Genomic DNA, 13,264 nt, shown 5'->3' with positions numbered 1-13,264 from the left:
GGAATAGCAGCCACAGAGGCGCTTCGAAGCTGCAGCGACGACCCAGAAACAGAGGCCAAGCGGGGGTCGAACCGGCCGTCGATCCACGGCAGTAGCCCGGAGGCAGGGCTAGGCCAACTGTCGTGGATTTGTCATCTGGTTCAAAGCAGCAGCGTAATGGTGGTTCGGCGCGCGACAGCTAAGTGACAAGCATGCGGCCCAATGGTGGAGGTGAAGGTGAAGCCGGTTTGAGCGAGGCCGGGGTGGTTTGGCCGCGTATACGGCGACTCAAGGTGGCTCGGAGGAGCAAGGCATCTCAGGGCAACAAAGGCGAGTCCGGGGCGGCCCGGCACCGGTCCGGCGGCGGCTTGGAAGTGGGAGATGAGCAGTGGTGGTTCTCGGACGCAGTAGCGGACGCACTCAGGGCGGCTCACGGGCGTGATGGCGGTGACTTGACGAAACTGGTCGGCTCAGTGACGGCGAGTCACGGGCGTAGGAACAGCAGCTCAGGTAGAGGCAGCGAAGCCGAGTCAAAGCTCACGGTAACGAGCCGCCTCGGAGATCCGTAGGCCCGTGGGTGAGCGGATTTGGGCGCACAGAGGAGTAGTGCGGGAGCGACGCCGTCGACCGGCGCGGGCCTAGAGCAGGGCGGCCCGTGGCCGGACACAACCGGAAGCAACCCGGCAGGGTCTCGCAGGGACAGCCGAGGCGGCTCAGCGGCAACAGGGGGCCGAGTTAAAACTACAGACAAAAAATCGCTCTTCGGTAGCTCGGTGAGATGACAAACGACGGCGACTTGGCATAGAAAACGAGACAGAGACTTGAGGCCTTACGGTCTGAAGCGGGTGGTAAGGCGAGGCTATGAAGATCAAATCCCATCATCTGATTTACTAATCCAGCACCATGATGGATTGTCTTGGTTGCCTCCCCATGCAGCAGCTTTTGGTAAGTAAACAATTTGGAGTTGTAGAACAACCTGACCAATGCGTGGCAAAGTACTAATTGAAGCAGTTTGATTGTCACTTTTGCCTCGTACGAACAGAGGCGTCTTCAGGCTTCTCGTGAAGACACCGCAGCAGGACCGGCCCCTATACACATGCCTAGCTTGGCCTGCTGGAGAAATATAAAGGACTACGGTGACTTGACCATAGTGCAGGACTGCTTCGAGTCGGCCTTGGTATATCCGTCCCGCAATGCGAGAAAGAAAAACTGCAGTGGAAAGCTTCATCTTGGTCTCGGCGACACGTAATAATAGCACATAAAACTGATCTTTATTCGGATTCGACGAAACGGGTTGTATCGATAAGCCGAAGAATATCCAAACCCTAGATCCCATCGAACATAAAACTTGTTCACGTCATCGTGACTGCCACTGAAGTTTAACCTTTCAATCTTGATTGATGAACTCATAGTCAATGTACTTTTGAGCCGGTTCTTCCTGATCCGGCAGATCGTTAATTTCTCGATCCTTTGAAGAGATCCCTTCAAGAACTCATCACCACCGTGCGCGGGCCCCACGGTGGGCGCCAACTGTCGTGGAATTGTCACGGCAGATGTCCTTAGTGTCAGGACTTAGTCGCGAGGCCAACGCATCTATGTGGTAGCTTGAGAGGGGTTGAGCAGAATCGAGAGACGCAACACACGACAGGGATTTAGACAGCTTCGGGCCCCGGGAAACATCATCCGGTAAGAACCCTACATGCTGTTTGAGGCTAGGTCTCATTATCATCACGAGGGAGTCGCCGTAAACCGGCATCCTCTTTGTGTCTAGCCCTAAGATTGTTTCTTGCTTGTAGCCCGTCCTCTTTTGGGAGCCCTGCCCCTCCTTATATATGTTGAAGGGGCGGGTTACATGTGGAGTCCTATTAGGATTAGGACTAGTCTATCTCTAATATAAACCAGATACAAGTCTTGGTCTTAACTCCTTGTAAGGTAAATATTCGTCATGCCATTCTCCTTAAACCGGCCCACCATAGTATGAACCGGCCTTCATGAACCGCCCGTTGGGCCACCGGGTCTTGTCGGTCCTCTGACCCGCCTGCCGGATTATCAATGAATCATAAACCGCGAGGTCCAAACGGGTCACCAGTGAATTGTCAAGTTTCAGCCGGGTCTCAAGTAAACCGCCAAGTCCGGCCGGGTTAAAGTTCCGGCCGGTTTACGCCGCGGGGTATATCCCCGACACTACCCATATCATCAATATTAGTCAAGCAGGACGTAGGGTTTTACCTCCATCAAGAGGGCCCGAACCTGGGTAAAACATCATGTCCCCTGTCTCGTGTTACCATCCGGCCTAGACGCACAGTTCGGGACCCCCTACCCGAGATCCGCCGGTTTTGACACCGACAGGTGCCCTGGGGGGGTTTATATAGGCCTACCCCCAGGGGTACAATGGTAATCTGGCTGGGTGTGGGCCCTAGCCGCCTGTGTCTATGCTCGCCGGCTTCTCCGCTGACCGATGGGGCCCGCCGACTAGTGGACCCCGCCGGCTGACGGCCTTCTGGTCGACAGGTCGGTCCCACCGCTCGGGGGTCTTGTTGGAGGCTGGTTACTGTTGCCTCGCCTTTGGTGACGAGGGCTTTGTCGTGGTAAGCATGGCTACAGTGCTGCCGTTGGGCGGCTTATTGCTGTAGCCTTACCTCGTCTTATCTCCTTAATGAGGCGCCTCCTTCGAGGGAGTGAACTAGCCGGCTATTGGGAGTCGGCCATCCCTAGGCTGACTGGGAGAGGCCAGGATGCCTTTAGGCGTCTCCCTGACTGAGGGGGCCCGCCACCCACGGGTCATACTGAAAGCTCGCCCTGGGTGATGTCATGGTCAACATGGCAACAGTGTCACGCCAGACGGGTGATGGCCGCCCCGTACGACGCACTGTGGCCATGCGCGTTCCAGGATTCGGGGGTGGCAGGCTTCACTGTAGCCACGCCCCGTCTCATCGCCGTTATGTGGGTGCAGACTCTGAGGGCATGATCTCGGCCGCCTGCTGGGGGGCCGGCTTCTTGGAGTCGGCCTTCTCGTGGCCAGCTTATTGGAGCCGGCCCTCTCGTGGTTTTCTTCACGAGGATTTTAGGGTTGGGCCGCCTTCGTGCAGCCGGCCTGAGAGGTAGCCAGCTGGGGGAAGGCGGCCCCACGTCTTGGATGCTTGAAGGCTCGATTGGCCTATGTTTTTCTGAAGAGCCAGGGGGAGCCGGCTAGGCTACCCGTGGTCATTTACTTCGACAGTAGTCCCCAAAGATGGTTGGGCTCCGAGGCAGAAAAAAGACGAGAAGCTCAATCAGCTTCCTATCTTGAGGAGCCGGAAACTGGAAGCCGGCTTTGATTAGGTGCGCCGTCTTCTGGAGGTTTCGAAGCTTGAAGGCGGGAACCAGGCGGCGCGTGAGTCAGGCTGCGAGCTGACCGCTCGTCGCCTGCGCTCCATGTGGCACCCTACGGCTGGAAGGGCCTGCCAGCCCACGCGCACGACGGGACGCCGCCGTAGTCCGGGGCCCGCCACTACCGAGCCTCGTCCCACGATGGATCTTGTGTGGCCTGGATGGACCGCGCGCCTCCCAGCGGCGGTTACAGCACGCCGTGAAGGCGCAATAATTGCGGGGCATGGGGGAGTGGGCGCAGTTAATCCCACGTCCCCCACGCCCTGCCTCCTTGGCTTCGCCGCACGAGGCAATAAGTAGGGGGAGAGGAGGGGAGTGGCAGACGCTCGCACGCTCGCCCTAGCTCCGCCCCTTCCTTCTTCTTCTTCCTCCTCTCCGTCGCCACAGCTACCCGCCACCGCTCGGTTTTCCCGCCAATCTTCTTGGCTTGCCATTGCTCAGCCGCAACAGGATCGCGCGCTCCCCGCCGCTGCGCCTTTCTCGTCGCCGCGCCATCCCCATGGCGCTATCGAGCTCCTGGGATGGCTCCAACGTCCATGACGACCATGTTGACTTCCTCCGCCGGACGCGGCGGCTGCTAGGTGCCAACTACGTGCGGGTCCGTCTCGCGCCGGAGAGGGAGATCTCGCCGGCACTGGAGGAGGACGAGCAGGTAATCTTCCGTTCACACTGCCTGCGTGGCTTCGACCTGCCGGCGAGCGGGTTCTTCCTCTCCTTCCTCGAGTTTTATCATCTCCAGCCACATCACCTCACTCCAAACGCGGTGATGCTGTTGTCGGCCTTCGTCGCCCTGTGTGAGGGCTTTCTTGGCGTCCTCCCCACCCTCGAACTCTGGGGGGAATTCTTCCAACGCAAGCTTGGCACTATCGTCGCGGGCATGCCCTCCCCATGCGGCACCTTCATGGCCATGCGGAGGACGAGCGACAACAATCCGTTTCCGCCCATCCCGCTGATCCAGTCGGTGAAGCTCTGGCAGAAATCTTACTTCTATGTGAAGAATGTCGCTCCGCAAGGCGACTTAGTCAATCTGCTAGCTTACGTAGCCGGCCCGCCGGCTGGGAGGCAGCCCTCATGGTCCTACTGGGCCAGGTCGCTGTCTCAGGGTGGGGCCGCCTCCGTTGCACGGCTCCGGGTGATGACCCAGTCGGAGGGCCTGACCGGGGCCGACCTAGTGGCCGTCTTCGTGGAGCGCCGGGTGCTCCCGCTCCAGGGGCGGCCTCATATGATCTGCCAGATGAGCGGCCGCTTCGACCCATGCCGGCTAAGCACCAAGGAGATGCCTCACGCCGAGGTCTCTTACATGGTGAACTATATTTCCAACTGCAAGCTCACCGAGGAGTGGCAATACGGCAAGGAGCCGTACTCTCGCGCCAATCCTCCGCCTGCGGTAAGTTTCTCTTCTTTTCTTCTTTCCTTGTTGCCGGGTTCGCGATGGCCCACTCCTGACCAGTCGGCTTGTTTTCGGCAGAACCCCATGCTTCCGCCGGCAACCGGGGCTGCGGGGGTGGAACGCCAGTTCCTCCTCGACAGCGCGGTGGACGAGGTCGATGACCCGGACCTGGGGGCGGCCGCCATGGAAGACGACATCATAGGGGAAGGCGGCAAGGTAGGCGGCCCTGGGCTCGGGGCCGCCTTCGAGGACTAGCCGGATGACGATGAGGCCGAAGTTGTTCCACGCCGTCAGCCGGCGCCCGATCATCAAGGCGCGGGCCCATCTGCCGTGCTAGCTGCTCGCGGTGGCGCGCAGAAACGCCGGGCCGTGTCGACCCACTTTGGCAGTCGGCCCAAGAAGCCCAAGAGCACCGCGGCGGCGACCAAGCAGGACGAAGCGTCCGTGAAGGAGGCCCGCTTCCACAAGGTGGTGAAGCAGCCGCAGGCGGTTTCAGCGTAAGTGTCTGTAACACCCTCGATGCGACTATAGCTACCACGTGTCGAGGCACGACTTAGAGGCATAATCGCATTGAAGGCATATGTCACAAGTTAGGCAATCTTCACAACATCCCATGTAATATGAATAATAAAGGGGAGAACATATTTGGCTTACACTCGCCACGTCACATCAGAGTACATAAATAACATCCATCATACAAACACTCATGGCCCGACTACGGCGCCAAAATAGAAGAAAACCCAACATGCGACACGGTCCCGATCAAACCCCTACTAGGCACCACTACTGATCATCAGGAAAAGACACGTAGTAACGCTGAGATTCCTCGTCGAACTCCCACTTGAGCTCGTACTCGTCACCTGGAGCGGAATCACCTGGACCTGCATCTGGAGTTATAGTATCTGTGAGCCACAGGGACTCAGCAATCTCGCACCCTCGCGATCAAGACTATTTAAGCTTATAGGAAGGGTAAGGCAAATATATGTGGAGCTGCAGCAAGCGACTAGCATATATGGTGGCTAACTTATTCGCAAAAGAGAGCGAGAAGAGGAGGCAAAGCTCGAGCGAGAATCTAGAGGAACAACCTGCGCAAGCATAACTCCAACACCGTGTCCACTTCCCGGACTCCGCCGAGAAGAGGCCATCACGGTAACACACTCAGTTGATTCATCTTAATTAATTAAGGTTCAAGTTATCTACAACCGGACATTAACAAATTCCCATCTGCCCATAACCGTGGGCACGGCTTTCGAAAGTTCAATCCCTGCAGGGGAGTCCCAACTTAGCCCATGACAAGCTCTCACGGTCAACGAAGGAATAGACCTCCTCCCAAGACGTTCCGATCAGACTCGGCATCTCGGTAACTCAAGACACTTCGATAGGTTAAAACAAGACCAGCAACACCGCCACAATGTGCCGACAAATCCCGATAGGAGCTGCACATATCTCTTTCTCAGGGCACACTTAGATAAGCAATCCGTACAACTAAAACCAGCCCTCGAGTTTCCCCGAGGTGGCGCTGCAAGGGGCTCTAGTTTGGACCAACACTTAGAGGAGCACTGGCCCGGGGGGGTTAAAATAAGATGACCCTTGAGTCTGCAGAACCCAAGGGAAAGAGAAGGCTAGGTGGCGAATGGTAAAACCAATGTTGGGCATTGCTGGAAAAGCTTTAATCAAGGCGAAATACCAAGGGGTTCCCATTATAACCCAACCACGTAAGGAACGCAAAATCCGGGAACATAACACCGATATGACAGAAACTAGGGCGGCAAGAGTGGAACAAAACACTAGGCGAGAGGCCGAGCCTTCCACCCTTTACCAAGTATATAGATGCATTAAGATAACATAGCAATATAATGATATCCCAACAAGTAACTAAGTGCTCCGACAAGGAACGGCTCCAACCTTCACCTGTAACTAGCAACGCTATAAGAGGGGCTGAGCAAAGCGGTAACATAGCCAATCAACGGTTTGCTAGGACATTGTGGGTTAGAGGTTCAACATGGAAATTGGGAGGCTGACAAGCAAATGGTAGGCATCGTAGCATTGGCATATCAAAAGAGCGAGCAAACTAGCATAGCAAAGATAGTAGTGATTTCGAGGGTATGATCATCTTGCCTGCACAGTTGTCAGGGTTGACTGGATCCTCACAAGCAAACTCAACAGGCTCATCGTTAGCGAACTCGACTCCCGGCTCTACCCAAACAAGACAAACAAGCAACAAGGATACAATCAACCACGTGCAAGACCAAGCAATATGATGAAATGATGATATGCTATCCGGGATGTGATGCGGGATGCAAAATGCAAGATATGACAGGAAATGCATGAACCTGGCCTCAACTTGGAATTCCAAGGGTGCCACTGGAAAGATGAGATGAAATCGCTTGAAAACGATATAAAGATCATCAGAATCGGAGTTACGGTTTGGAAATGGCAAGCGTTTCAAAAACGACACCGGTCTACGATTTACAGCAAGTAGGCATCTAAATGCAATGAAATGAACATGCTACAGCCATCAAACATGACAAAAAATACATGGCAGGGATGCACACAAGATGCTTAACAAAAGACTAGCACTGAACCACGGCCAATTCATCCATTATGAGGTTCAAACAAGCATGGCAAAAACGCAAATGCAAAACAGATTGCAGACTTAGTGAAATTAACACTTGTCTGAAATTTCAGACCACGAAGCCCTCTTCGGAGCAGCAAAACAACATGATACATGACCTGATTAAGACAAGTAAGAACATGGCATGGAGCTACTCAACAAGCTTAACAAAAGACCTAAAGTGACCTGGGGTCAGAAGGGATCACAAAATATATACTAACAAGCACACGAACATAGCTAAAACACAATCAGTTTTCACACAGTGAAAACTGAGACACGCTGAAATATAACTCACGAAGGCATGTAAACGAGCTCGATGCACTCACTACAGTGCAAGTCATGGCAAGGCAAGCATACATCCATTAAGAAGGCACAAAATGCTAGCTAGCCATGGCAAGGACAATGGCATAGCATGCACGGATCAACTACAATAGCATCGGCAAAATCGCAAACGAGTTGACGATCTGCCCAGATTCACCATGAAGCAAAAGTAGAGCTCGATTGACTCAAGCTAGGGTGCTCCATAATTGCAAACAAAGACATGGATGGATATAGCATAACATGATTAACAAACTCCCTTACTGATCATCCTCAAAAGAGGCACGGATCACTAGGAAACAAGCTGAACATATGGCATCATGAACTAAATAATCCCAGACTTAGTGAAAACAACTAAGTCTCTGAAAACAGATTTCCCGGGTGCCTCACTTTGCAAGCTTGCACAAGTCACCACACACATCCTAAAAATGCATGGGTTGCACCTCTGGAAAGAAGACAAAATCCTTAACTAAACATATGAAGGAGTCACAGGCATATCATGCACACAATAATCATGGCAAAAATGACAAAAGTCTAAGATGAACTAGCAGATCTGACAATTAACTCACGAAGCCTCCTTCTAACAGCATTTCGGGCCTCAAGATGAGCTCAAATGAAAATGACGCAATGGAATGAAATTATGTACTCGTCGAGGCGAACATTTCGATATACTATATGTCCAAATCGGAGCTACGGATGCAAAGTTACGGTGCCTCGAACAAGAGCATATGAAGTGAAATTCCTGGGACTTAGCAAAAAAAAATCAACCTCTCGGATCAGATCTAGGGTTTCGCACGGAAACCGAGGCACGGCGGCACTGTAGCTTGCCGGAACCGAGGCAGCCGGCGATGGAGTTGGGCGGCGCGGCGAGCTCCGGCGGGCGGTGAGGACGGCGGAGGGCGGCGGGGTCGAGGCGGTGGCGGTCGGCGCCGGCGATGGCCTCGGCGGCGGGCGCGGCTCCGGCCGGGAGGAGGCGGCGGGGAACTCCGGCGGCGAGCGGCCGGAGATGGCGGCGCGGTGGCGCCGGCCACCGGTGTGGGAAGAGGCGGCGGCGAGAGGAGGGGCCGGGAGGCGCTGCGGCCGGCTCGGGCGATGGGCCTCGGGGGCCGTCCCCGGGCCTGGCGGGCTCACGGCGGCGAAGGCGGCCGGCTGCCACGTGGCAGCTGCGGAGAGGCTGGCGGCGGCGGCGGACGTGTCCGGACGGGGACGGACGTGTCCGGCCGGCGCGCGGAGGATTTTTAGGGTTTCGTGGGGGGGCTGAGATCCGAAAAACGGGGGGTCTATTTATAGGCATAAGTGGAGCTAGGAGAGTCCAAATGAGGTGCGGTTTTCGGCCACGCGATGGTGATCGAATGCTCTAGGACATGGAGCAGAGTTTGGTGGGTTTTGGGCCAAATTGAAGGGGTGTTGGGCTGCAACACACACGAGGCCTTTTCGGTCCCTCGGTTAACCGTTGGAGTATCAAACGAAGTCCAAATGATACGAAACTTGACAGGCAGTCTACCGGTAGTAAACCAAGGCCGCTTGGCAAGTCTCAGTCCAATCCGGAAATGTTTAATCCCCACACACGAAAGAAAGCTAGAAAATACCACCGGAGGAGAACGAAGCGCCGGAATGCAAAACGGACAACGGGGAAAATGCTCGAATGCATGAGACGAACACGTATGCAAATGCAATGCACATGATGACATGATATGAGATGCATGACAAAGACAATAACACACGGAGGCAAAGACCCGAACCCGAGAAATAAATATAACTTAAAGCCGGAAACGGCAAGAGTTGGAGTACAAATTGGGAAAGTTACATCCGGGGTGTTACAGTGTCATTTTTTTACGCCTTCCTTTTTCTTCTTCGCTTGATATTCTTCTAAGCCTTCTTCTTGGCTTATCCAATAGGGCCCCACTTTCCCTCGAGCGGGTCCCTGCCGCCTCCATAGTCAGAGCCGTGGGAGGGTCTTCAAGCTCCCGCCGTGTGGATCCCCATGCCGATCTCCTAGAGGCGACGGAGCGGAATGCGCGGGAGGCGCGGGAGGCGAGGGAGAAGTCGGCGGAGGCGCGGGCCGACGCGGCTGCCAAGGCCCAGGCGGAGGCCGCGGCCGCGGAGAGGGGGGCGGAGGCCCTGCAGAACCAGCCTCCGCAGCTCGTCATCCCCCTTCGCGCCGCGGCTCACAACATCCCAGTGCCCCCGTCGGAGGAGGCCAGCCATGGCCAGCCGGTGATGGAGAGGGAGGCGGCGCCGTCGCCGCCGACTGGAACGGGCCAAGGAGGCTGGCCCGATGCGCCGCTCGTGCAGCCGGTTGGAGGCGAGCCGACTGTGGGGGCGGATCTTGTGGTCTCGTCGCCGTCTCATCGGCGCACGGGGAAGGCGACTTCGGCGCCGGAGCCGCAAAAAAAATGCGGGCGCCAGCTCGTCGGCCCAGGACCTGGAAGCGGCCAGCGTTAGCTCGTCCGGGTGGATGCCGGGCGATGGGACGGCCGTGCTGAACGTGGCGGCACAGGACGTCCGGAACCGGCTTCAGGCCAAGCTGCCGCGCTGAAGCAGTACACTCAAGAGTTTCTCACGACGAGAACGGTTATTCGGGTGAGTCCTCCCGCTTTTCATTGATTGCTCCTGATTTCTTCCGTGGGGGCGCGTCAGCGCACCCACTGGGTGTAGTCCCCGAGTTCCGAGTCGGATGTTGAGCAGGCGGCTTGGAACTTCTTAGTAGACTTTGATTGTCGTCTTGTTCTTACTCGCGTCTCTTGTCTTATCTGTAGGAGTACCACAACCTCCGCGCAGCTGCTTTCAACTCCCAGGCCCAGGTGTTGAATCAGAAAGCCACTGACCTGACCAAGAGCGGGAGTAAGTGCTTCATCTTTTATCTCAAGTGGGGGCGCGTCAGCGCACCCACTGGGTGTAGTCCCCGAGATTTGGGTCGACTGCTGAGCAGTCGGGTCGGATCTTTTCCTGACGACTTCTTTCTTCGTATCTGCAGGGGCCAATGCTGACTTGAGGGGCCATCTAAGTGGATCCCAGTCCACCCTTCGTGCCAAGGAGGCCAAGTGCGCCGCCCTGGCTCAGGAGCGCGATCGCCTGGCCAAGAAACTGGCCGACCAGGAGGAGAGCCACAAGGCGGCCCTGAAGGCGGCGCAGGATAGCGAGGCCGCCCTCAAAGCCGAATATGAGACCGAGGCAGCAAACTGGGCCGAGGCAAGGCAGGCGCTGAGTCAAGGCTACAGCCGGGTGGAAGACTTAATCGATGTTAGGACGCCTTCTTCTTCATTTCTTTGCCTACCTCCTGCCATCTGGTTCGTCTTTTGATTTTGTGCTACTGCTTTCTTCTTTGTGCAGACTACTTTCCCGGTTACTCTGTTGCCGCCTCCCAAGCCATCGAGGCCTACCGCGACGCGCGATAGCAGGCAGGGGCCGAGATCGCACAAGGTGCCGGCCGGTCACTTGAAGAGCAGCTTCTAGCGCTTCAAGCCCGCCTGCAGCCGGCCCACCGCATGCTTCGCCGTCTTCAGCGCGCCAGGGCACAACTGCTGGCCGCCCTCTGGCCCGGCGAGGTGGTTCCCCGCACCTCAAGTCGGACTGCCGACTGGCTGGAGATCGCAGTCGGCCGCTTCGAGGCTTGGAAGGCGTCAGCGGCCCGGTCCGGCGCTGGGCGGGCGCTGGAGTTCGTCTGAGCTTGGTATGCTGGGCTAAACTTGGACCAGCTGAGCACCTGGCGGCAGGAGGCCGACGAGGAGCTACAGGCGGTGCGGCCGGCTATCGTCCAGCACGCCTCGGTGATCGCCGAGTACACCGACACCAGCGCCTTTGCCCCTGAGGTGGATGATGCCGGGGTCGCTCAGCCGGAGGAGTGGTTCGGGCTGAACCCGGCAGAAGGTGAGGACTCGGCGGAGGAGATTGCTTCCAGCGATGAGGGCGAAGGGGAAGAGGGAGAGGATGGTGAAGACGTTGTGAAAGATAGCGAAGCGACCAGCCCGCCTCAGCCTGATCGTGCCTCCAGCAACGAGGTGCGTGCAAGCGCGCCGCCTGCAAGAGGTGATGATCATGCCGAGATTCTCCAGCCGGTCACTCCTCCAGCCGGCACTGCCGTCTCCACCAACCGGCCTGACTCGCCCGTCGCTCCCTTAGCCTGATCCGCCGTCCTTGCTTTCCTGCTTGTTACTCTTTTGAACAACTTTTATTAAATTTGCGCAGTTCCACCCACTCGGGGTGTATTCAAACTATGTTGAATGCTGGCCTTTTGAAGGTCTTTTGTGTAAATATAATTATGCATGTGTTTGGCTTCCGTTCATGTTTGCTTTCATCCTTCTGGCTTTTTCCTTTGCCGCCTTCCCTTGGCCACCGCCTTCCCAGCCGGATAGCTGCTCTGCAGTCTGTGGCTAGAGAAGGACTTGGTTGTTTTTGGTAAGACAAGTACTCAAGCTTTCTTAGATTGCAGCAAGGTGAACGGGAAGCCGTTCAGCCGGCTGCTCTGGTAGCTGGTTGGCGGGGCGGGAGGCCAGCTCGCGTTATATAAGTTCATTTAGTCCTTAGCCATTTTTCATGTGGGCATCCTTTCCTGCCCTTGGCTCTTGCCAGTCGGACAGTCGATTCTTCGAGCTACGACTTTTGACAAGAGGGGGCTTGGGTGCCGGCACACTACTTGTCTGACTACAGGTAGAACTTTAGATATAACTCGAGGCGGCGAGTCCCCGGGCCGACTGGTCGAACCCGGTGCCGGACGAAAAATCAAATGTAGTAACATAATCATAGGCATGATACTCATCATTCATAGATAAAAGAGGGTAGTCCCCGAGTGCTCCTCGGGGGACCCTTTGTCTCGTACTTAGTATAAAAGGTAGCGTGGTACATACTGCTTTTTAAATGTAAAATCTTCGGAGGAGATTGGCGTTCCATGGTCGTTCCGACTCCTTGCCGAAATCATCTCTCTTGCGTGCCTTCGGCTTCTGCGCGTCGATTAAGTAGTAGGAGTTGTTGCCTAAAGCTCTGGTGATGACGAAGGGGCCCTCCCAAGGGGCCGAGAGCTTGTGCTGGCCGGCTGTTCGCTGGATCAGCCGGAGCACAAGATCGCCCTCTTGGAAGGATCTTGGCTTGACCTTCCGGCTGTGGTAGCGGCGCAGACCCTGCTGATAGATGGCGGACCGGCTGAGGGCTAACAGCCGGCCTTCTTCCAGCAGGTCGACGCCGTCTTCTCATGCTTCCTTGGCCTCTGCCTCCGTGTACATGGTGACCCGAGGTGAGACGAACTCGATGTCAGTTGGGATGACAGCCTCGGCACCATATACAAGGAAGAAAGGGGTGAAGCCGGTTGACTTGTTTGGGATAGTGCGCAAACTCCAGAGGACGGCCGGCAGCTCGTCGAGCCAACAGCCGGCCGAACACTCTAGTGGCACGACCAGTCGGGGCTTGATGCTGGAGAGGATGAGGCCGTTTGCTCGCTCGACCTGGCCGTTTGACTGGGGGTGGGCAACGGACACTAGGTCCAGCCAGATGCCTTGTGTTGTGCAGAAGCGTGCCAGTGCTCCCTTGGCAAAATTTATGCCATTGTCGGTGATGATGCTATGCGGCACGCCGTACCGGGTTCTAATATCTGCGATGAA

Source organism: Triticum urartu, chromosome 2 (genome assembly GCF_003073215.2).
Source record: "Triticum urartu cultivar G1812 chromosome 2, Tu2.1, whole genome shotgun sequence".
NCBI lineage: Eukaryota > Viridiplantae > Streptophyta > Magnoliopsida > Poales > Poaceae > Triticum > Triticum urartu.
The sequence above is the reverse complement of the archived record's forward strand: the minus strand, read 5'-3'. Positions refer to the sequence as shown.